At 37.5% G+C, this 22,202-nt stretch overlaps 1 long non-coding RNA gene across 2 annotated transcripts in view; it reads right to left on the bottom strand.

Annotated features, from left to right (window-relative positions):
- Positions 1 to 22,202, bottom strand: part of LOC128012873 (uncharacterized) — a 59,594-nt gene that overhangs the window by 17,547 nt on the left and 19,845 nt on the right. The window contains exon 2 of one of the 2 annotated variants that reach the window (XR_008183200.1): positions 10,993 to 11,227. This is a non-coding gene — a long non-coding RNA (uncharacterized LOC128012873). Of the gene's footprint in view, positions 1 to 10,992; positions 11,487 to 22,202 lie in introns of those variants that run through there. The other variant, XR_008183199.1, reaches the window with a different exon arrangement.

The raw sequence follows: 22,202 nt of genomic DNA, 5'->3' as shown, positions 1-22,202 counted from the left end.
AGTACCAATAATGGCCACCAGATGGCGCTATAGGATTACTTTTAAATAATTATTGTAGAAACAAGTATGATTTAAATCATTTATAGAAATCTTTCAAAGAAAAATAATATGAATTTTATGTATTTTACTGATAAAATGACCCTCACTTAATTAGAATATCAAGCTGAAGTATTGTGAACTGTATATTAAGAATAATTCTTTATAGGCTTAGGGACAGATATGTTTTGAGTGACTCTTGAAGGATCAGCACCACATCCTCTTTTACCACTGTTTAAAGAATGTATCTTACAGTACAGGTGCGGATGAATTTTGAATGGCTTGAATGGTTTTGTCGTGGTGATTTTTTGAAATAATAGTAAAAAAGGAACCAGTAAATGTCTTTTATTGTTTTAAAGTGCAGCTTCTAAACACTTAAAAAAATTGTACACATAGAAGACAAGTCATTCTGAGGAAATATGCATAGTTTCATGACTATACAACACTATATGGATGATAGAAAATTAAAAAAACTATCATACATCTGATGTCACTCTGTCCCTCTGTCACCGTGGGTGATGTGTGTGTGTGTGTGTGTGTGTGTGTGTGTGTGTGTTAATTTAATTAGGTGTGAAACTATCAGGGAGCATTTAGTCTCCAGCGCCAACATTTTACAGAACTGCCACTTTCCTGGAGTCTCAGAATTACAATGTGCCAGGTTCTGAGAGATCTAAGATTCCAAAAAATTATTTAATTAGAATACCATGAAGTATTGTGAAATACTATATATTAAGACTTTATATATAGGCTTTATGAACAGATTAGAGTGACTCGTGAAGGACCAGCACCACCTCCTCTTGTCCGATGGTTTGAGGAATATATCTTCCAGAATCCGGGATTAAAATTTAGGAGCTCATTTTTATTCCACCTCCTTTCCTGAAAAGTCTGTCTTGCAGAATTGACTAAAAATTTATCTTCACATTAATTCCTAATTATTTTGCAATTCTTTTTGTCAGTTCTTCTTGACCTGTTTTTTTTTTTTCTTCTTCTTTTCTGACCTCATGACCCAGTCAGCATTTTTGTACAATGGTCAAGTCTTAACTTATCCATTTCTGTATTGCATTTGTGTTTTATATTTCTCATGGGTATTTCATAATTTTCGACTTTGAGTTAAAACAGTTTGAGTTAAAACTCTTTTTTAGCGCATTTCATCTGTAAAAGAAAACATGCCTAATAATTCTGCACATGAATATAAGGAGTTTTTCTCTTCCAGCTTTCCTGGACTATTGTATAACACTCATAAATTATTAAATAAAAAATAATGGTAGTTATTAAGATTGATATGGTTTGGAATTGGTAAAATGTGCTTGGAAAAAAAATCACAAAACAATGTTTTAATGTTTAAGTTTGGAATATTAACTGACATGAATGAATGCTATATAAATATTGTTCATGTTAACATAATGTTTATAAATGAAATCTTATTGTAAAGTGTTACTAAATATATATATATATATATATATATATATATATATATATATATATATATATATATATATATTGTTCTGTGAATGTGATTTTAAAGTCTAGATGATTCGGATTAACCCTTTAACTGCCATATCCTTTAAAACCTCACTGCCAGAGGGATATTGTGAATGCATGTGCCCGCTGGGCACAGTTTACCTGATGCCACCGGGGTGGCGATGGCATTGGTGGCTTGAGCCCGCCATCGCTGCTTGCAGCTATATTTATTATTATTATTATTTTTTTCCAACGTCTCGGGGGCTTTTGGGGCCCTTAACGTGCTTAAAAAGTCTTGAAAATTGGCACACAGATTGGAACCTGCGGCCATTAGGGCCGGGCAGAGACTGATACACGGGCGTGGCACAGGGGCTCTACAGCGCCCCCTGGAATATGGAGGGCCATATATCATACATTCTTGCTCGTAGACGAATGAAACTCGGTACACATATAAATCTCATCAATCCAAACAACTTTTGTATTGCATATCATAGGCTCCGCCCAACAGGAAGTTGGCTATTTAGGGTTTAGTATTCAAATTTTTCGTCAAAGTTGTGGGGGCTTTTGGGGTCCTTAACATACTCAAAAACTCTTGAAAATTTGCGCACACTTTGGAATCTGTGGCCTTTAGGAGCCTGCAGAGGCTGGGACCCGGGCGTGGCACAGGGGCTCTACGGCGCCCCCTGGAACACAGTCAGAAATGTTGATGTATAGCTCACACATACTTGCACATTTTCATATGAAACTCAGTACACATATAGATCTCATCGTGCCGAACAACTTTCGTATTGCATGTCATAGGCTCCGCCCATCAGGAAGTCAGCTATTTAGAGTTATGTAAAAAGCGCATGCTCTGGAATTTGAAATACTTGTCATAGGTTTTTTTCTCGATTGCCGCCAAACTTGGTCAACATGATCTCAAGACACTGGGGATGAAAAATTGCCAGGGGATTTTTGATATCTCGAACGGTTTGCTCGTGGCGAGGCGTTGAAATTATGGCGAGAAATGAGAAACAGGAAGTGTCTAATACCGTCCACATACATTTCCTGATTTTAATCAAACTTCATCAGATTATTCGTTGTATGATGTCGATCGCATATATGTGACTATTAGGAGTCAAAGTTATAGCGCCACCAACTGGCAGAAGGAAGTGTGTCATTTTCAAAATGATTTGAATTCAGCATCTTATTATTACTCGATTTGCTTCAAACTTCATCAGAATAATGTTAAAACACAGCCGATATAAATCTGCAAGGGGGATATTGATATCTAAAAAATTGTTGGCGTGGCAACATGTCAAACTGGAATACTTCTCAGGTGATTTTGAGGCAAATAACATACTTAGAATTTCACAAAACTCTGAACACACATCAGTATTTCTGATAGGAACTTAAATTGTGAATGGATTTTGGATAGCTTGAATGGTTTTGCCGTGGTGATTTTTTTAAATGACCTTACAAAGGGAATCATTATTGTATTTTTAAATTGCAGCTTCCAAACACGTCAAAGAATTTTTTCATACAGATGAAAAAGTCATTCTGAGGAAATATGCATAGTTTAACGACTTTACAACACTGTATGGATAACAGAAAATTTAAAAAACTGTCAGACATCTCATCTCACTCTGTCCCTCTGTTTGAGTATATGTGCTTCAGACTTCCATTGTCTGAGAGAAATAGCGCCCCTACAGGTTCAATTCCCGGACTTTTACTTTCACTTTTAAATCGGTTAAAAATACAAACAAATACTTATTCACACTGACAAGCTAAACCAACATATCTGATTATTACCGGTTCAGGGCTCATGGATAAATTATTTCTGGCCAGAGATACGTGAGAAATAGGAGAGATGAATCACCGCTGTGACCACGAGCGTCTGGAGTAAAGAGCTCAGAGAAAACTAATTTATTCCTGTTTTAAAGCTTTTAAAAATAAATTATTACAGCGATATCACACAATCAACCAATTAGAACACACCAAGAGCTAAATTCAGATGTTTTTGAACTGTTTGTGTGAAAATGAAATATTTGTGGCTGCCTATCTGAAATCACGCCTCCGATCAGCGCGTACAGTGTCGAGCTCAAAACAAACGAATTTATTCTTGTTTAAGAGCTTTTTTAAATAAAATATTACCACAAATGCACACAATAAACCCATTGTAACACTACAAGAGCTAAATGCAGGTGTTTGTGACCTGTTTAAGTGTGCAAGACTATTTGAAAACGCGACTGGCAGAATAACATATCTCTCGAGCTGCAGGTTTCTGTCTTTCGTCGTACGAACGAACACATCACGGACAAGATTATTTCAAAATACATAATAGCTTGGCGAATATAAACGAAAACAGCCACGTGAACATAAACTGGATCTACTGGATTTGAATATTAAAGTGACCACATTTACCACTTGCTTCTGTCTTCAATTTTAATCTATATAAAAAAGGAAACTCATTCGACTTGGCTGCTTTTTTAATGTGTGCGTATTTATTTATTTATTTATCTTTTTATACATTTTGTATAATTTCATAGTTTGTGTATTACAATTATGAAAACAAAAATAAATTTAGCCACTCACATAGAAATAGCTTAGGCCTTAACCTTTTTCTGTCAGTTTTAGGGATTTTTAAAAATCCTAAAAAAAACTTATTTGTGCTGCAAATAATAATTTCAAACTCATTTGATACTGACCTATGACATCCTGTGACATTATATTTATTTGAATTTACATAATCTCATAGATGTAACAGTAAATCTGTTCAGCTCACAGATCAATACTAAGCTGTAATACAAGCAGAACTTTCACAAATGCTTATGAGTCATTTAAGGATTTGATAACACTGTAAAATAATGTCTAATTTGTTAACATTAGCAAATTCATTGATAACACTTTATAATAACTGCACTCATTAGTAAATAGTCAGTTCATGCTTTATAAAGCCTTGTCCCAATATTAATAGTCAGTAGTAAGCAGTTTATAAATACAGCTATAAATAGCTTGTCCTTGGTTTATAAGCACATTTATTAAAAAGGAGAGTAAAGGGTCAGTTATCTTCCTATGAAAAATAAAAGATAAAAATAAACAAACAACAACACAGATTGATACAGAACTCAGAAATTTTATTGTGGATTTATGATAAAATCAGCCTGTAAATGAATTCATACTCCTCCTCATACTACTCCATACTCCTTTTTCAACATGATGCCAATATACTGAGATGTTAAATTGTGAATGGGTTTAGGATAGCTTAAATGGTGTTGCCATAGAGATTTATTAAAGTAACATAAAAAATACAATAGTTATTTTACTATATCTTTAAAATTTTTCATTCTAACTCTTCATAATTTTTTATATAAGTAGAAGTCCTCATTTGAAGGAAGCACAGTAAGTTTCATAGCTTTATCATTTTCAAGAGCCAGCATAAAATTAAAACTATCATAACTTATAAATCAAGCTTGCAATTCTTAGTACCTATAATGGCCACCAGAGGGAGCTATAGGATTACTTTTAAATAATTATTGGAGAAACGAGTATGATTTAAATAATTTATAGAAATCTTTCAAATAAAATAATATGTATTTTAGGAATTTTACTGATAAAATGACCCTCACTTAATTAGAATAACAAGCTGAAGTATTGTGAACTGTATATTAAGAATAATTCTTAATAGGCTTTATGGACAGATACGTTTTGAGTGACTCTTGAAGGTTCAGCACCACATCCTCTTTTACCACTGTTTAAAGAATTAATCTTACAGAACATGTGTGAATGAATTTTGGATAGCTTGAAGGGTTTTGTCGTGGTGATTTTTTGAAATAATAGTAAAAAAGGAACCAGTAAAAAAAAGTGCAGCTTCTAAACACTTCAAAAAAATGTACACATAGAAGACAAGTCATTCTGAGGAAATATGCATAGTTTCATGACTATACAACATTATATGGATGACAGAAAATTAAAAAACATACATCTGATGTCACTCTGTCCCTCTGTCACTGTGTGTGTGTGTTTGTGTGTGTTTTAAGTGAATTAGGTGTGAAACTATCAGTGAGCATTTAGTCTCCAGCGCCAACATTTTACAGAACTGCCACTTTCCTGGAGTCTCAGAATTACAATGTGCCAGGTTCTGAGAGATCTAAGATTCCAAAAAATTATTTAATTAGAATACCATGAAGTATTGTGAAATACTATATATTAAGACTTTATATATAGGCTTAATGAACAGATTAGAGTGACTCGTGAAGGACCAGCACCACCTTCTCTTGTCCGATGGTTTGAGGAATATATCTTCCAGAATCCAGGATTAAGATTTAGGAGCTCATTTTTATTCCACCTCCTTTCCTGAAAGTCTGTCTTGCAGAATTGACTAAAAATTAATCTTCACATTAATTCCTAATTCTTTTGCAATTCTTTTGTCAGTTCTTCTTGACCTGTTTTTCTCTTCCAGCTTTCCTGGACTATTGTATAGCACTCATAAATGATTAAATAAAAAATAATGGTAGTTATTAAGATTGATATGGTTTGGAATTGGTAAAATGTGCTTGGAAAAAAATCACAATAAAACAATGTTTTAATGTTTAAGTTTGGAATATTAACTGACATGAATGAATGCTATATAAATATTGTTCATGTTAACATAATGTTTATAAATGAAATCTTATTGTAAAGTGTTACTAAAGTTATATATATATATATATATATATATATATATATATATTGTTCTGTGAATGTGATTTTAAAGTCTAGATGATTCGGATTAACCCTTTAACTGCCATATCAAGTTCAAGTTCTAGTTCAAGTTCAATTTATTTGTATAGCGCATTTACAACAGCCTCCTGGCTGACCAAAGTGCTTTAACATAAGAGCAAGAATATTACACATACATAAAAATAGACCAGACAAAAAATTTAAAACCACCCATTTCAAAATGTAGCATAACACAGTAGTCAGTACACTAAGGAAAATAAAAAAGTTTTTAGCAAAGATTTAAAAATAGACAAGGAAGGGGCCAGTCTGATCTCTAAAGGCAGGGTATTCCAGAGTCGTGGCCCAGCCACTGCAAATGCACGCTCCCCTCTACGCTCCCCTCTATCCTTTAAAACCTCACTGCCAGAGGGATATTGTGAATGCATGTGCCCGCTGGGCACAGTTTACCTGATGCCACCGGGGTGGTGATGGCATTGGTGGCTTGAGCCCGCCATCGCTGCTTGCAGCTATATTTATTATTCTTCTTCTTCTTCTTCTTCTTCTCCCGAATGAATTGCATTTTTGAGGGCTTTAACATGCTCAAAAAGTCATGAAACTTTGCACACGCGTCAAACCTGGTGAAAATTTTCGTCTGATATAGGATTCAGAAGAGGGTGTGGCAAAATGGCTCGACAGCGCCACCTATACCAAGAAAATCAACAGCCTTCCAGCTATGTTTCACGTACATGCACGAAAATTGGCACACATATGTAACACACCAATACCTACAAAAAAGACTCTTGGAGCGAAATTCTAAACCCAACAGGAAGTCGGTTATTTTTAATATTATGAGCATATTTTGTGTAATTTTGGTCATTTCCATGTGTTGTATTTTAACAAACTCCTCCTAGAGAGTTTTTCAAATCAACACCAAATTTGGTATGCCTAATCTAAAGGCCTTTGCGATGTTAAATTGCGAAGATCTTGAGTTTTCGTTGAAGGGCGTGCCCGTGGCGGCCTGGCGAATTTCGATGATTCGCCATGAAAAATGAAGTTGCTATAACTCACACATACAATGTCCAATCTGCCCCAAACTTCACATGTTTGATGAGACTCCGAACCTGAACAGATTGACATGCCCATATTCAGTTATAGTCATAGCGCCACCTATTGGCAACAGGAAGTGACATATTTTACGCTGCGACGAACTACTCCTAGAAATTTTATGACATCAATGTCTTTTTTGTGGTCAGTCTAATCTAAAGGCCTGTGCGATGTTCAGTTGTGAAGATCTTGAGTTTTCGTTAAAAGGCTTGTTCATGGCGCCATGGCGAAGTTCGATGTCTCGCCATGGGAATAAAAGATGTTATAACTCAGGCATAAAATGTCCGATCTTCCCCAAACTTCACATGTGTGATAAGAGTCCTGGCCTGAACAGATCTGCAGGCCAATATTCCACCGGGTGTGGCAGAATGGCTCTATAGCGCCACCTATACACTTTCAACGGAGTGCGCCTCGAGCTATGTTTCACGTACATGTACATAAATTGGCACACACATGTAACACTCCAATACCTACAAAAAAGTCTGTTGGTACGAAATCCGGATCCCAACAGGAAGTCGGTTATTTTGAATTTCCCCTTCAAAATTGGTGTTGTTTTTGCCATTTTCAGGGGTTGTACTTCAACGAACTCCTCCTAGAGATTTATTCAGATCAACACCAAACTTGGTCAGTGTAATCTAAAGCCCTTTGCGATAATAAATTGCGAAGGACTTGAGGTTTCGTTAAAGGGCTGGTCCATGGCGGCCTGACAAATTTCGATGTTTCGCCATGAAAAAGGAAGTTGCTGTAACTCAGACATATAATGTCCAATCTGCCCCAAACTTCACATGTTGGATAAGACTCTTGACCTGAACAGATCTACATGCCAATATTCAGTTATAGTCATAGCGCCACCTATTGGCAACAGGAAGTTACATATTTTACACTGCGACAAACTAATCCTAGAAATTTTATGACATCAATGTCTTTTTTGTGGTCAGTCTAATCTAAAGACCTGTGTGATGTTTAGTTGTGAAGATCTTGAGTTTTTGTTAAAAGGTGTGTCCATGGCGCTGTGATGAAGTTTGATGTCTCACCATGGGAATAAAAGATGTTATAACTCAGGCATAAAATGTCCGATCTTGCCCAAACTTCACTTGTGTGATAAGGGTCCTGGCTTAAACAGATCTGAAGGCCAATATTCCATCGAGTGTGGCAAAATGGCTCGATAGCGCCACCTATACACTTTCAACGGAGTGCGTATACACTTTAAACGGAGTGCGCCGCGAGCTATGTTTCACGTACATGTACAAAAATCGGTACACACATGTAACACACCAATATCTACGAAAAAGTCTCTTGGTACGAAATCCGAATCCCAACAGGAAGTCAGTTATTTAGAATTTTCTCTGCAAAATTAGTGTTGTTTTGGCCATTTTCAGGGGTTGGACTTTAACGAACTCCTCCTAGAGATTTATTCAGATCAACACCAAACTTGGTCAGTGTTATCTAATGCCTTTTGCGATCTTAAATTGCGAAGATCTTGAGGTTTCGTTAAAGGGCGTGTCCATGGCGGCCTGACAAATTTCGATGTTTCGCCATGAAATAGGATGTTGTTGTAACTCAGGCATAAAATGTCCAATCCTCCCCAAACCTCACATGTTCGACAAAAGTCCTGCCCTGAACACATCTGAAGGCCAATATTCCACTATAATGATAGCGCCACCTGCTGGCAACAGGAAGATTGGCACATATATGGAATAAACATTGATATATTCTACTTATATTTATGAGTTTAAACGCATATTTCTCACCGTTCACCTATTAACTAAAGCCACTCGCTGCCGGTGAGCCCGGGTGCGAGGGCCCGTTCATCGCTGCTTGCAGCTTTAATTAGGGCCCGAGCACCGATGGTGTGAGGACCCTCTTGGAATTGCTCCGTTTATTATTATTATTATTATTATTATTATTATACTTCTCCAAAATGAATCGCATTTTTGAGGGCCTAAACATACTCAAAAAGTCATGAAACTTTGCACACACCTCAGAACTGGCGAAAATTTACATCTGATATGGGTTTCAGAAGTGGGTGTGGCAAAATGGCTCGACAGCGCCACCTATACACGTTCAACGGTGTGCGCCTCGAGCTATGTTTCACGTACATGTATGAAAATCGGTACACATGTGTAACTCTCCAGTACCTACAAAAAAAGTCTCTTAGAGCAAAATTCTAAACCCAACAGGAAGTCGGTTATTTTTAATATTATGAGCAAATTTTGTGTCATTTTTGCCATTTCCATGCGTTGTATTTTAACGAACTCCTCCTAGAGACTTATTCAGATCAACACCAAGTTTGGTATGCCTAATCTAAAGGCCTTTGCGATGTTAAATTGCGAAGCTTTTGAGTTTTCGTTAATGGTCGTGTCCGTGGCGGCCTGGCGAATTTCGATGATTCGCCATGAAACAGGAAGTTGCTATAACTCAGACATACAATGACCAATCTGCCCCAAACTTCACATGTTTGATGAGTCTCCTGACCTGAACAGATTGACATGCCCATATTCAGTTATAGTCATAGCGCCACCTATTGGCAACAGGAAGTGACATATTTTACACTGCGATGAACTACTCCTAGAAATTTTATGACATCAATGTATTTTTTGTGGTCAGTCTAATCTAAAGGCCTGTGCGATGTTAAGTTTTGAAGATCTTGAGTTTTCGTTAAAAGGCGTGTCCATGGCGCCGTCACGAAGTTCGATGTCTCGCCATGGGAATAAAAGATGTTATAACTCATGCATAAAATGTCCGATCTTCCCCAAACTTCACATGTGTGATAAGAGTCCTGGCCTGAACACATCTGAAGGCCAAAATTCCATCAGGTGTGGCAAAATGGCTCGATAGCGCCACCTATACATTTTCAACAGAGTGCGCCTCGAGCTATGTTTCACGTACATGTACAAAAATCGGTAAACACATGTAACACACCAATACCTACAAAAAAGTCTCTTGGTACGAAATCCGAATCCCAACAGGAAGTCGGTTATTTAGAATTTTCTCTGCAAAATTGGCGTTGTTTTTGCCATTTTCAGGGGTTGTACTTTAACGAACTCCTCCTAGAGATTTATTCAGATCAACACCAAACCTGGTCATTGTAATCTTAAGCCCTTTGCGATGTTAAATTGCGAAGATCTTTAGATTTCGTTAAAGGGCGTGTCCATGGCGGCCTGACAAATTTCGATGTTTCGCCATGAAAAAGGAAGTTGCTGTAACTCAGTCATACAATGTCCAATCTGCCCCAAACTTCACATGTTAGATAAAACTTCTGCCCTCAACAGATCTACATGCCCACATTCAGTTATAGTCCTAGCGCCACCTATTGGCAACAGGAAGTGACATGTTTTATGCTGCGACAAACTACTCCTATAATTTTTTTGAGATTAACATATATTTTGTGGTCAGTCTAATCTAAAGGCCTGTGCAATGTTAACTTTTGGAGATCTTGAGTTTTTGTTAAAGGGCGTTTCCATGGCGCCATGACAAAATTTGATGTCTTGCCACAGCAAGAGAAGTTGTTGTAACTCAAGCATAAAATGTTCAATCTTCCCCAAACTTCACATGTTTGATAAGAGTCCTGGCCTGAACACATCTGAAGGCCATTATTCCATTATGATAGCGCCACCTGCTGGCAACGGTAAGATTGGCACATATATGGGATATACTTTGATATATTCCACTTATATTTAGGACATTAAATGCATATTTCTCAACGTTCACCTTTTTACTAAAGCCACACGATGGCGGTGAGCCCGGGTGCGAGGGCCCGTTCATCGCTGCTTGCAGCTTTAATTATTATTCTTATTCTTCCGCTTCTCCAAAATGAATCGCATTTTTGAGGGCTTAAACATGCTCAAAAAGTCATGAAACTTTGCACACGCGTAAAACCAGGTGAAAATTTTCGTCTGATATAGGATTCAGAAGAGGGTGTGGCAAAATGGCTCGACAGCGCCACCTATACGAAGAAAATCAACAGCCTTCGAGCTATGTTTCACGTACATGCACGAAAATTGGCACACATATGTAACACACCAATACCTACAAAAAAGACTCTTGGAGCAAAATTCTAAAACCAACAGGAAGTCGGTTATTTGTAATATTATGAGCAAATTTTGTGTAATTTTGGTCATTTCCATATGTTGTATTTTAACGAACTCCTCCTAGAGATTTCTTCAAATCAACACCAAATTTGGTATGCCTAATCTAAAGGCCTTTGCGATGTTTAATTGCGAAGATCTTGAGTTTTCGTTAAAGGGCGTGTCCGTGGCGGCCTGGCGAATTTCGATGATTCGCCATGAAAAATGAAGTTGCTATAACTCAGACATACAATTTCCAATCTGCCCCAAACTTCACATGTTTGATTAGACTCCGAACCTGAACAGATTGACATGCCCATATTCAGTTATAGTCATAGCGCCACCTATTGGCAACAGGAAGTGACATATTTTACGCTGCGACAAACTACTCCTAGAAATTTTATGACATCAATGTCTTTTTTGTGGTCAGTCTAATCTAAAGGCCCGTGCGATTTTCAGTTGTGAAGATCTTGAGTTTTCGTGAAAAGGCTTGTTCATGGCGCCGCGACGAAGTTCGATGTCTCGCCATGGGAATAAAAGATGTTATAACTCAGGCATAAAATGTCCGATCTTCCCCAAACATCACATGTGTGATAAGAGTCCTGGCCTGAACAGATCTGAAGGCCAATATTCCACTGGGTGTGGCAGAATGGCTCTATAGCGCCACCTATACACTTTCAACGGAGTGCGCCTTGAGCTATGTTTCACGTACATGTACAAAAATTGGTACACACATGTAACACTCCAATACCTACAAAAAAGTCTCTTGGTACGAAATCCGGATCCCAACAGGAAATCGGTTATTTTGAATTTTCCCTTCAAAATTGGTGTTGTTTTTGCCATTTTCAGGGGTTGTACTTTAACGAACTCCTCCTAGAGATTTATTCAGATCAACACCAAACTTGGTCAGTGTAATCTAAAGCCCTTTGCGATAATAAATTGCGAAGGACTTGAGGTTTCGTTAAAGGGCGGGTCCATGGCGGCCTGACAAATTTCGATGTTTCACCATGAAAAAGGAAGTTGCTGTAACTCAGACATACAATGTCCAATCTGCCCCAAACTTCACATGTTGGATAAGACTCTTGACCTGAACAGATCTACATGCCAATATTCAGTTATAGTCATAGCGCCACCTATTGGCAACAGGAAGTTACATATTTTACACTGCGACAAACTACTCCTAGAAATTTTATGACATCAATGTCTTTTTTGTGGTCAGTCTAATCTAAAAACCTGTTTGATGTTTAGTTGTGAAGATCTTGAGTTTTTGTTAAAAGGTGTGTCCATGGCGCCGTGATGAAGTTCGATGTCTCGCCATGGGAATACAAGATGTTATAACTCAGGCATAAAATGTCCGATCTTGCCCAAACTTCACTTGTGTGATAAGGGTCCTGGCCTGAACAGATCTGAAGGCCAATATTCCATAGAGTCTGGCAAAATGGCTCGATAGCGCCACCTATACACTTTCAACGGAGTGCGTATACACTTTAAACGGAGTGCGCCTCGAGCTATGTTTCACGTACATGTACAAAAATCGGTACACATATGTAACACACCAATATCTACGAAAAAGTCTCTTGGTACGAAATCCGAATCCCAAAAGGAAGTCGGTTATTTCGAATTTTCTCTGCAAAATTAGTGTTGTTTTGGCCATTTTCAGGGGTTGCACTTTAACGAACTCCTCCTAGATATTTATTCAGATCAACACCAAACTTGGTCAGTGTAATCTAAAGCCTTTTGCGATCTTAAATTGCGAAGATCTTGAGGTTTCGTTAAAGGGCGTGTCCATGGCGGCCTGACAAATTTCGATGTTTCGCCATGAAATAGGATGTTGTTGTAACTCAGGCATAAAATGTCCAATACTCCCCAAACCTCACATGTTCGATAAAAGTCCTGCCCTGAACACATCTGAAGGCCAATATTCCATTATAATGATAGCGCCACCTGCTGGCAACAGGAAGATTGGCACATATATGGAATTAACATTGATATATTCTACTTATATTTATGAGTTTAAACGCATATTTTTCACCGTTCACCTATTAACTAAAGCCACTCGCTGCCGGTGAGCCCGGGTGCGAGGGCCCGTTCATCGCTGCTTGCAGCTTTAATTATTATTATTATTCCGCTTCTCCAAAATGAATCTCATTTTTGAGGGCCTAAACATACTCAAAAAGTCACCAAATTTTGCACATGCCTCCGAACTGGCGAAAATTTACCTCTGATATGTGTTTCAGAAGTGGGCGTGGCAAAATGGCTCGACAGCGCCACCTATGCACGTTCAGCGGTGTGCACCTCGAGCTACATTTCACGTACATGTATGAAAATCGGTGCACACATGTAACACATCAATACCTACAAAAAAGACTCTTGGAGCAAAATTCTAAACCCAACAGGAAGTCGGTTATTTTTAATATTATGAGCAAATTTTGTGTCATTTTTGCCATTTCCATGCGTTGTATTTTAACGAACTCCTCCTAGAGATTTCGTCAAATCAACACCAAATTTGCTATGCCTAATCTAAAGGCCTTTGCGATGTTAAATTGCGAAGCTTTTGAGTTTTCGTTGAAGGGCCTGTGTGTGGCGGCCTGGCGAATTTCGATGATTCGCCATGAAACAGGAAGTTGCTATAACTCAGACATACAATGACCAATCTGCCCCAAACTTCACATGTTTGATGAGACTCCTGTCCTGAACAGTTTGACACGACCATATTCAGTTATAGTCATAGTGCCACCTATTGGCGACAGGAAGTGACATATTTTACGCTGCGACAAACTACTCCTAGAAATTTTTGACATCAATGTCTTTTTTGTGGTCAGTCTAATCTAAAGGCCTGTGTGATGTTAAATTGTGAAGATCTTGAGTTTTCGTTAAAGGGCGTGTCCATGACAGCGTGACAAAGTTCGATGTCTTGCCATGGGAATAAAATATGTTATAACTCAGACATAAAATGTCCGATCTTCCCCAAACTTCACATCTGTGATAAGAGTCCTGGCCTGAACACATCTGAAGGCCATTATTCCAACGGGTGTGGCAAAATGGCTCAATAGCGCCACCTATACACTTTCAACGGAGTGTGCCTCGAGCTATGTTCCACGTACATGTACAAAAATCGGTACACAAATGTAACACTCCAATACCTACAAAAAAGTCTCTTGGTACGAAATCCGAATCCCAACAGGAAGTCGGTTATTTAGAATTTTCTCTGCAAAATTGGCGCTGTTTTTGCCATTTTCAGGGGTTGTACTTTAACGAACTCCTCCTAGAGATTTATTCAGATCAACAGCAAACTTGGTCAGTTAAATCTAAAGGCCTTTACGATGTTAAATTGCGAAGATCTTGAGGTTTCGTTAAAGGGCGTGTCCATGGCGGCCTGACAAATTTCGATGTTTCGCCATGAAAAAGGAAGTTGCTGTAACTCAGACATGCAATGTCCAATCTGCCCCAAACTTCACATGTTAGATGAGACTCTTGACCTGAACAGATCTACATGCCCATATTCAGTTATAGTCCTAGCGCCACCTATTGGCAACAGGAAGTGACATATTTTAAATTGTGACAGACTATTTCTAGAAATGTTATGACATCAATATCTTTTTTGTGGTCAGTCTAATCTAAAGACCTGTGTGATGTTTAGTTGTGAAGATCTTAAGTTTTTGTTAAAACGCGTGTCCATGGCGCCGTGACGAAGTTCGATGTCTCGTCATGGGAATAAAAGATGTTATAACTCAGGCATAAAGTGTCTGATCTTGCCCAAACTTCACATGTGTGATAAGGGTCCTGGCCTGAACAGATCTGAAGGCCAATATTCCATTGGGTGTGGCAAAATGGCTCGATAGCGCCACCTATAAACTTTCAACGGAGTGCATATGCACATTCAATGTAGTGCGCCTCGAGCTATTTTTCACGTACATGTACAAAAATCGGTACACACATGTAACACACCAATACCTACAAAAAAGTATTTTGGTACAAATCCGAATCCCAACAGGAAGTCGGTTATTTAGAATTTTCTCTGCAAATTTGGTGTTGTTTTTGCCATTTTCAGGGGTTGTACTTTAACGAACTCCTCCTAGAGATTTATTCAGATCAACACCAAACTTGGTCAGTGTAATCTAAAGGCCTTTGCAATGTTAAATTGCGAAGATCTTGAGGTTTCGTTAAAGGGCGTGTCTATGGCGGCCTGACAAATTTCGATGTTTCGCCATGAAAAAGGAACTTGCTGTAACTCAGACATACAATATCCAATCTGTCCCAAAAATCACATGTTAGTTAAGACTGCTGCCCTTAACAGATCTACATGCCCATATTCAGTTATAGTCATAGCGCCACCTGCTGGCAACAGGAAGTGACACATTTTACGCTGCAACAAACTACTCCTAGAAATTTTTTGACATGAATGTATTTTTTGTGATCAGTCTAATCTAAAGGCCTGTGCAATGTTAAATTGTGGAGATCTTCAGTTTTTGTTAAAGGTTATGTTCATAGTGCCATGACAAAATTTGATGTATCACCATGTGAAGAGAAGTTTTTTTTTTAACTCAGGTATATAAAGTTCGTTCTTCCCCAAGCTTCACATGTTTGATAAGAGTCCTGGCCTGAACATATCTGAAGGCCAATATTCCATTATAATGATAGCGCCACCTGCTGGAAACAGGAAGATTGGCACATATATGGAAGATACTTTGAAATATTCCACTTATATTTATGAGTTTAAACGCATATTTCTCAGCGTTCACCTATTTACTAAAGCCACTCGCTGCCGGTGAGCCCGGGTGCGAGGGCCCGTTCATCGCTGCTTGCAGCTTTAATTAGGGCCCGAGCACCGATGGTGTGAGGACCCTCTTGGAATTGCTCCGTTTATTATTATTATTATTATTATTATTATTATTATTATTATTATTATTATTATTATTATTATTCTCCATAATGAATCGCATTTTTGAGTGCCTAAACATACTCAAAAAGTCATGAAACTTTGCACACACCTCAGAACCGGCGAAAATGTACATATGATATGGGTTTCAGAAGTGGGTGTGGCAAAATGGCTCAACAACGCCACCTATACACGTTCAACGGTGTGCGCCTCGAGCTACGTTTCATGTACATGTATGAAAATTGGTATACACATGTAACTCTCCAATACCTACAAAAAAAGACTCTTGGACCAAAATTCTAAACCCAACAGGAAGTCGGTTATTTTTAATTTTATGAGCAAATTTTGTGTCATTTTTGTCATTTCCATGCGTTGTATTTTAATGAACTCCTCTTAGAAATTTATTCAGATAAACACCAAATTTGCTATGCCTAATCTAAAGGCCTTTGCGATGTTAAATTGCGAAGATTTTGAGTTTTCGTTAATGGGCGTGTCCGTGGCGGCCTGGCGAATTTCGATGATTCGCCATGAAAAATGAAGTTGCTATAACTCAGACATACAATGTCCAATCTGCCTCAAACTTTACATGGTTGATAAGACTCTGGAACTGAACAGATTGACATGCCCATATTCAGTTATATTCATAGCGCCACCTATTGGCAACAGGAAGTGTCATATTTTATGCTCCGAAGAACTACTCCTAGAAATTTTATGACATCAATGTCTTTTTCGTGGTCAGTTTAATCTAAAGGCCTGTGCAATGTTAAATTGTGAAGATCTTGAGTTTTCGTTAAAGGGCGTGTCCATGGCGCGGTGACAAAGTTCGATGTCTCGCCATGGGAGTAGAAGTTGTTGTAACTCAGGCATAAAATATCAGATCTTGCCCAAACTTCAAATGTTTGATAAGAGTACTGACCTGCCCACATCTGGAGGCCAATATTCCATTGGGTGTGGCAAAATGGCTCGATAGCGCCACCTATACACTTTCAATGGAGTGCGCCTCGAGCTACGTGTCACGTACATGTACGAAAATCGGTACACATATGTAACACACCAATAGCTACAAAAAAGTCTCTTGGTACGAAATCCGAATCCCAGCAGGAAGTCGGTTATTTTGAATTTTCCCTGCAAAATTGGTGTTGTTTTTGCCATTTTCAGGGGTTGTACTTTAACGAACTCCTCCTAGAGATTTATTCAGATCAACACCAAACTTGGTCAGTGTAATTTTAAGCCCTTTGAGATGTTAAATTGCGAAGATCTTGAGGTTTTGTTAAAGGGCGTGTCCATGGCGGCCTGACAAATTTCGATATTTCGCCATGAAAAAGGAAGTTGCTGTAACTCAGACATACAATGTCCAATCTGCCTCAAACTTCACATGTTAGATAAGACTTCTGCCCTTAACAGATCTACATGCCCATATTCAGACATAGTAATAGCGCCACCTGCTGGCAACATGAAGTGTCATGTTTTACACTGCAAAGAACTACTCCAAGAAATTTTATGACATCAACATTTTATTTTGGTCATTCTAATCTAAAGGTCTTTGCAATGTTAAATTGTGGAGATCTTTAGATTTTGTTAAAGGGCGTGTCCATGGCGCCATGACAAAATTTGATGTCTCGCCACAGCAAGAGAAGTTGTTGTAACTCAGGCTTGAAATGTTCGATATACCCCAAACTTCACATGTTCGATAAGACTCCTAGCCTGAACACATCTGAAGGCCAATATTCCATTATAATGATAGCGCCACCTATTGGCAACAGGAAAATTGGCACATATAAATGACTTTGACATATTCCACTTATATTAACGATTTGAAATGCATATTTCTCACCTTCACCTTTTTACTAAAGCCACACGATTGCTGTGAGCCCGGGTGCGAGGGCCCGTTCATCGCTGCTTGCAGCTTTAATTATTAGGGCCCGAGCACCGATGGTGTGAGGACCCTCTTGGAATTGCTCCGTTTATTATTATTATTATTATTATTATTATTATTATTATTATTATTAGGGCCCGAGCACTGATGGTGTGAGGACCCTCTTGGAATTGCTCCGTTTATTATTATTATTATTATTATTATTAGGGCCCGAGCACCGAGGTGCGAGGACCCTCTTGTATCTGCTTTGTTTATTATTAGGGCTCAAGCCCGAAGGGGCGAAGAGCCCTATTGTTCTTCTAAGGATTATTCTTATTATTTTTTTTATTTTTTATTTAACCTTCCGGGGGTTTTTAGGGGCCTTAACATGCTCAAAAACTCTTGAAAATTGGCACACACATTGGAATCTGCGGCCATCAGGACGCCGCAGAGGCTGGGACCCGGGCGTGGCACAGGGACTCTACAGCGCCCCCTGGAACACCTTCAAAAATCTTGAACCATAGCTCACACAGACTTGCATGTATTTATATGAAACTCGGTACACTTATAGATCTCATTGAGCCGAACAACTTTCACACTTTATGTCATAGGCTCCGCCCAACAGGAAGTCAGCTATTCAGAGCTGTTTAAAAAAAGCATGCTCTGGAATTTGAAATACTCCTCTGAGGTTTTCAACCCGTTCGCCACGAAACTCGGTGAACATGATCTCAAGACATTGGGGACGAAAAATTGCGAGGGGATTTTTGATATCTTGAACGGTTTGCCCGTAGCGAGGCGTGGAAATTATGGCGAGAAATGAGAAACAGGAAATGTCTAATAACATCCACATACATTTCCTGAATTTGATCAAACTTCATTGGTTTGTTCGTTGTATGATACCGATCGTATATATGTGACTATTAAGAGTCAACGTTATAGCGCCACCAACTGGCAGCAGGAAGTGAGTCATTTTCAAAATGTTTTGAATTCAGCATCTTATTTTTACTCGATTTACTTAAAACTTCATCAGAATAATGACAAAACACGGCCGATGTAAATCTGTTGTGGGGATATTGATATCTGATATGGCGTTGCCATGGCAACGTGTCAAACTTGAATGTTCTGTTATGATGAGTTTGAGGCAGACACCAACCTCAGATTTACATGAAACTAAAAACACATATCAGTATTAGTGATAGCTAGACAATGGGAAAAGCTTTTAAAAGGGCGTGAAGGAGGCATGCTATAGCGCCACCTTTTGTCAAAAGTGGGGGGTTTAGTTTTAGCTACAGACACCAAACTTGGTACATAAATTGTTCTTATCAAGACGGACAACTTTCTAATTCACAGTCATCAGCTACGACCAACAGGAAGTCTGCTATTTTTATTTGAATATTTAAATTGAGCTCTGATTTAATGCATTCTCCTCAGAGGAAATGTTCACTATACTCACCAAACTTTGTCTACATGTTGAAAAAACATTGAGGAACTTAAATTGCGAACGGATTTTGGTTAGCTTGAACCGTTTTGTCGTGGTGATTTTTTGAAATGACAGTAAAAAGGGAATCATTAATTGTCTTGTATTTTTAAATTGCAGCTTCCAAACACTTTAAAAAAAAATCATACAGAGATCAAATTATTCTGAGGACATATGCATAGTTTCATGACCTTACAACACTGTATGATTAAAAGAAAATTAAAAAAAAAACTGTCAGACATCTCAACTCACTCTGTCCCTCTGTTTGAGCAATGTATGTGTGCTGACTGAGTGCATGTGTGTGTGTGAGTGTGTGTGTGAGTGGGGGATGGGCATGAGCTGAGTGGCAGACACAATGAGAGAGAGAGAGAGAGACTTAATCATCTCTTTAATCACCAGAAAAAAAAATGTATTTTAAATTGTTATTTTTTGTTGCTGTTGCTAACATTGCTGTTTTCATTACAGCTTAAAAAATCTCTTAGGCCTTATCCTTTTCTGACAGTTTCAGGAATTAAAAACAAAATTCTAAAAATACTTATTTGTGCTGCAAATAATAATTTCAACTCATTTGATACTGACCTATTCCATCCTGTGACATGACATTTATCTTAATTTACATAATCTCATGGATGTAACAGTAAAACTGTTCAGTTCACAGATGAAGACTAAGCTTCTTTCACAAATGCTTATAAGTCATTAAAGGATTTAATAACACTGTAAAATAATGTCTAATTTGTTAACATTAGTAAATGCATTGGTAACACTTTATAATAACTGCACTCATTAGTAAATAGTCAGTTTATGCTTTATAAAGCCTTGTCCCAATATTAATAGTCAGTAGTAAGCAGTTTATAAATACAGCTATAAATAGCTTGTTCTTGGTTTATAAGCACATTTATTAAAAAGGAGAGTAATCTTTTCAGTTATCTTCCTATGAAAAATAAAAAAAATAAAAATAAACAAACAACAACACAGATTGATACAGAACTCAGAAATTTTATTGTGGATTTATGATAAAATTAGCATGTAAAAATGAATTCATACTCCTCCGAGAAGACATAAGTAGTTCACACCAAACTTTTTCAACATGATGCTAATATACTGAAGATGTTAAATTGCGAATGGGTTTAGGATACCTTAAATGGTGTGGCCATAGCGATTTATTAAAGTAACATAAAAAAATACAATAGTTATTTTACGATATCTTTAAAATTTTTCATTTCAACTCTTCATAATTTTTTATATATGTAGAAGTCATCATTTGAAGGAAGCAAAGTAAGTTTCATAGCTTTAACATTTTCAAGAGCCAGCATAAAATTAAAACTATCATAACTTATAAATCAAGCTTGCAATTCTTAGTACCAATAATGGCCACCAGATGGAGCTATAGGATTACTTTTAAATAATTATTGTAGAAACGAGTATGATTTAAATCATTTATAGAAATCTTTCAAAGAAAAATAATATGAATTTTATGTATTTACTGATAAAATGACCCTCACTTAATTAGAATAACAAGCTGAAGTATTGTGAACTGTATATTAAGAAATAATTCTTTATAGGCTTTATGGACAGATAAGTTTTGAGTGACTCTTGAAGGTTCAGCCCCACATCCTCTTTTACCACTGTTTAAAGAATTTATCTTACAGAACAGGTGCGAATGAATTTTGGATAGCTTGAATGGTTTTGTCGTGGTGATTTATTGAAATAACAGTAAAAAAGTAACCAGTAAATGTCTTTTTATTTTTTTAAAGTGCAGCTTCTAAACACTTCAAAAAAATGTACACATAGAAGACAAGTCATTCTGAGGAAATATGCATAGTTTCATGACTATACAACACTATATGGATGATAGAAAATTAAAAAACTATCAAACATCTGATGTAACTCTGTCCCTCTGTCACTGTGGGTAATGTGTGTGTGTGTGTGTGTAAGTGAATTAGGTGTGAAACTATCAGGGAGCATTTAGTCTCCAGCGCCAACATTTTACAGAACTGCCACTTTCCTGGAGTCTCCAGAATTACTCTGTGTCAGGTTCTGAGAGATCTAAGATTCCAAAAAATGATTTAATTAGAATACCATGAAGTATTGTGAAATACTATATATTAAGACTTTATATATAGGCTTTATGAACAGATTAGAGTGACTCGTGAAGGACCAGCACCACCTTCTCTTGTCCAATGGTTTGAGGAATATATCTTCCAGAATCCGGGATTAAGATTTAGGAGCTCTTTTTTATTCCACCCCCTTTCCTGAAAGTCTGTCTTGCAGAATTGACTAAAAATTAATCTTCACATTAATTCCTAATTATTTTGCAATTCTTTTTGTCAGTTCTTCTTGACCTGTTTTTTTCTTCTTCTTTTCTGACCTCATGACCCAGTCAGCATTTTTTGTACAATGGCCAAGTCTTAACTTATCAATTTCTGTATTGCATTTGTGTTTGATATTTCTCACAGGCTTTACAGAGTTAAAACTCTTTTTTTAGCGCATTTCATCTGTAAAAGAAAACATGCCCAATAATTCTGCACACATGAATATGAGGAGTTTTTCTCTTCCAGCTTTCCTGGACTATTGTATAGCACTCATAAATGATTAAATAAAAAATAATGGTAGTTATTAAGATTGATATGGTTTGGAATTGGT

Source organism: Carassius gibelio, chromosome B24, assembly GCF_023724105.1.
Source record: "Carassius gibelio isolate Cgi1373 ecotype wild population from Czech Republic chromosome B24, carGib1.2-hapl.c, whole genome shotgun sequence".
Classification (NCBI taxonomy): Eukaryota; Metazoa; Chordata; class Actinopteri; order Cypriniformes; family Cyprinidae; genus Carassius; species Carassius gibelio.
Note: the sequence above shows the minus strand (reverse complement) of the source record. Positions and strands in the feature narration are given on the sequence as shown.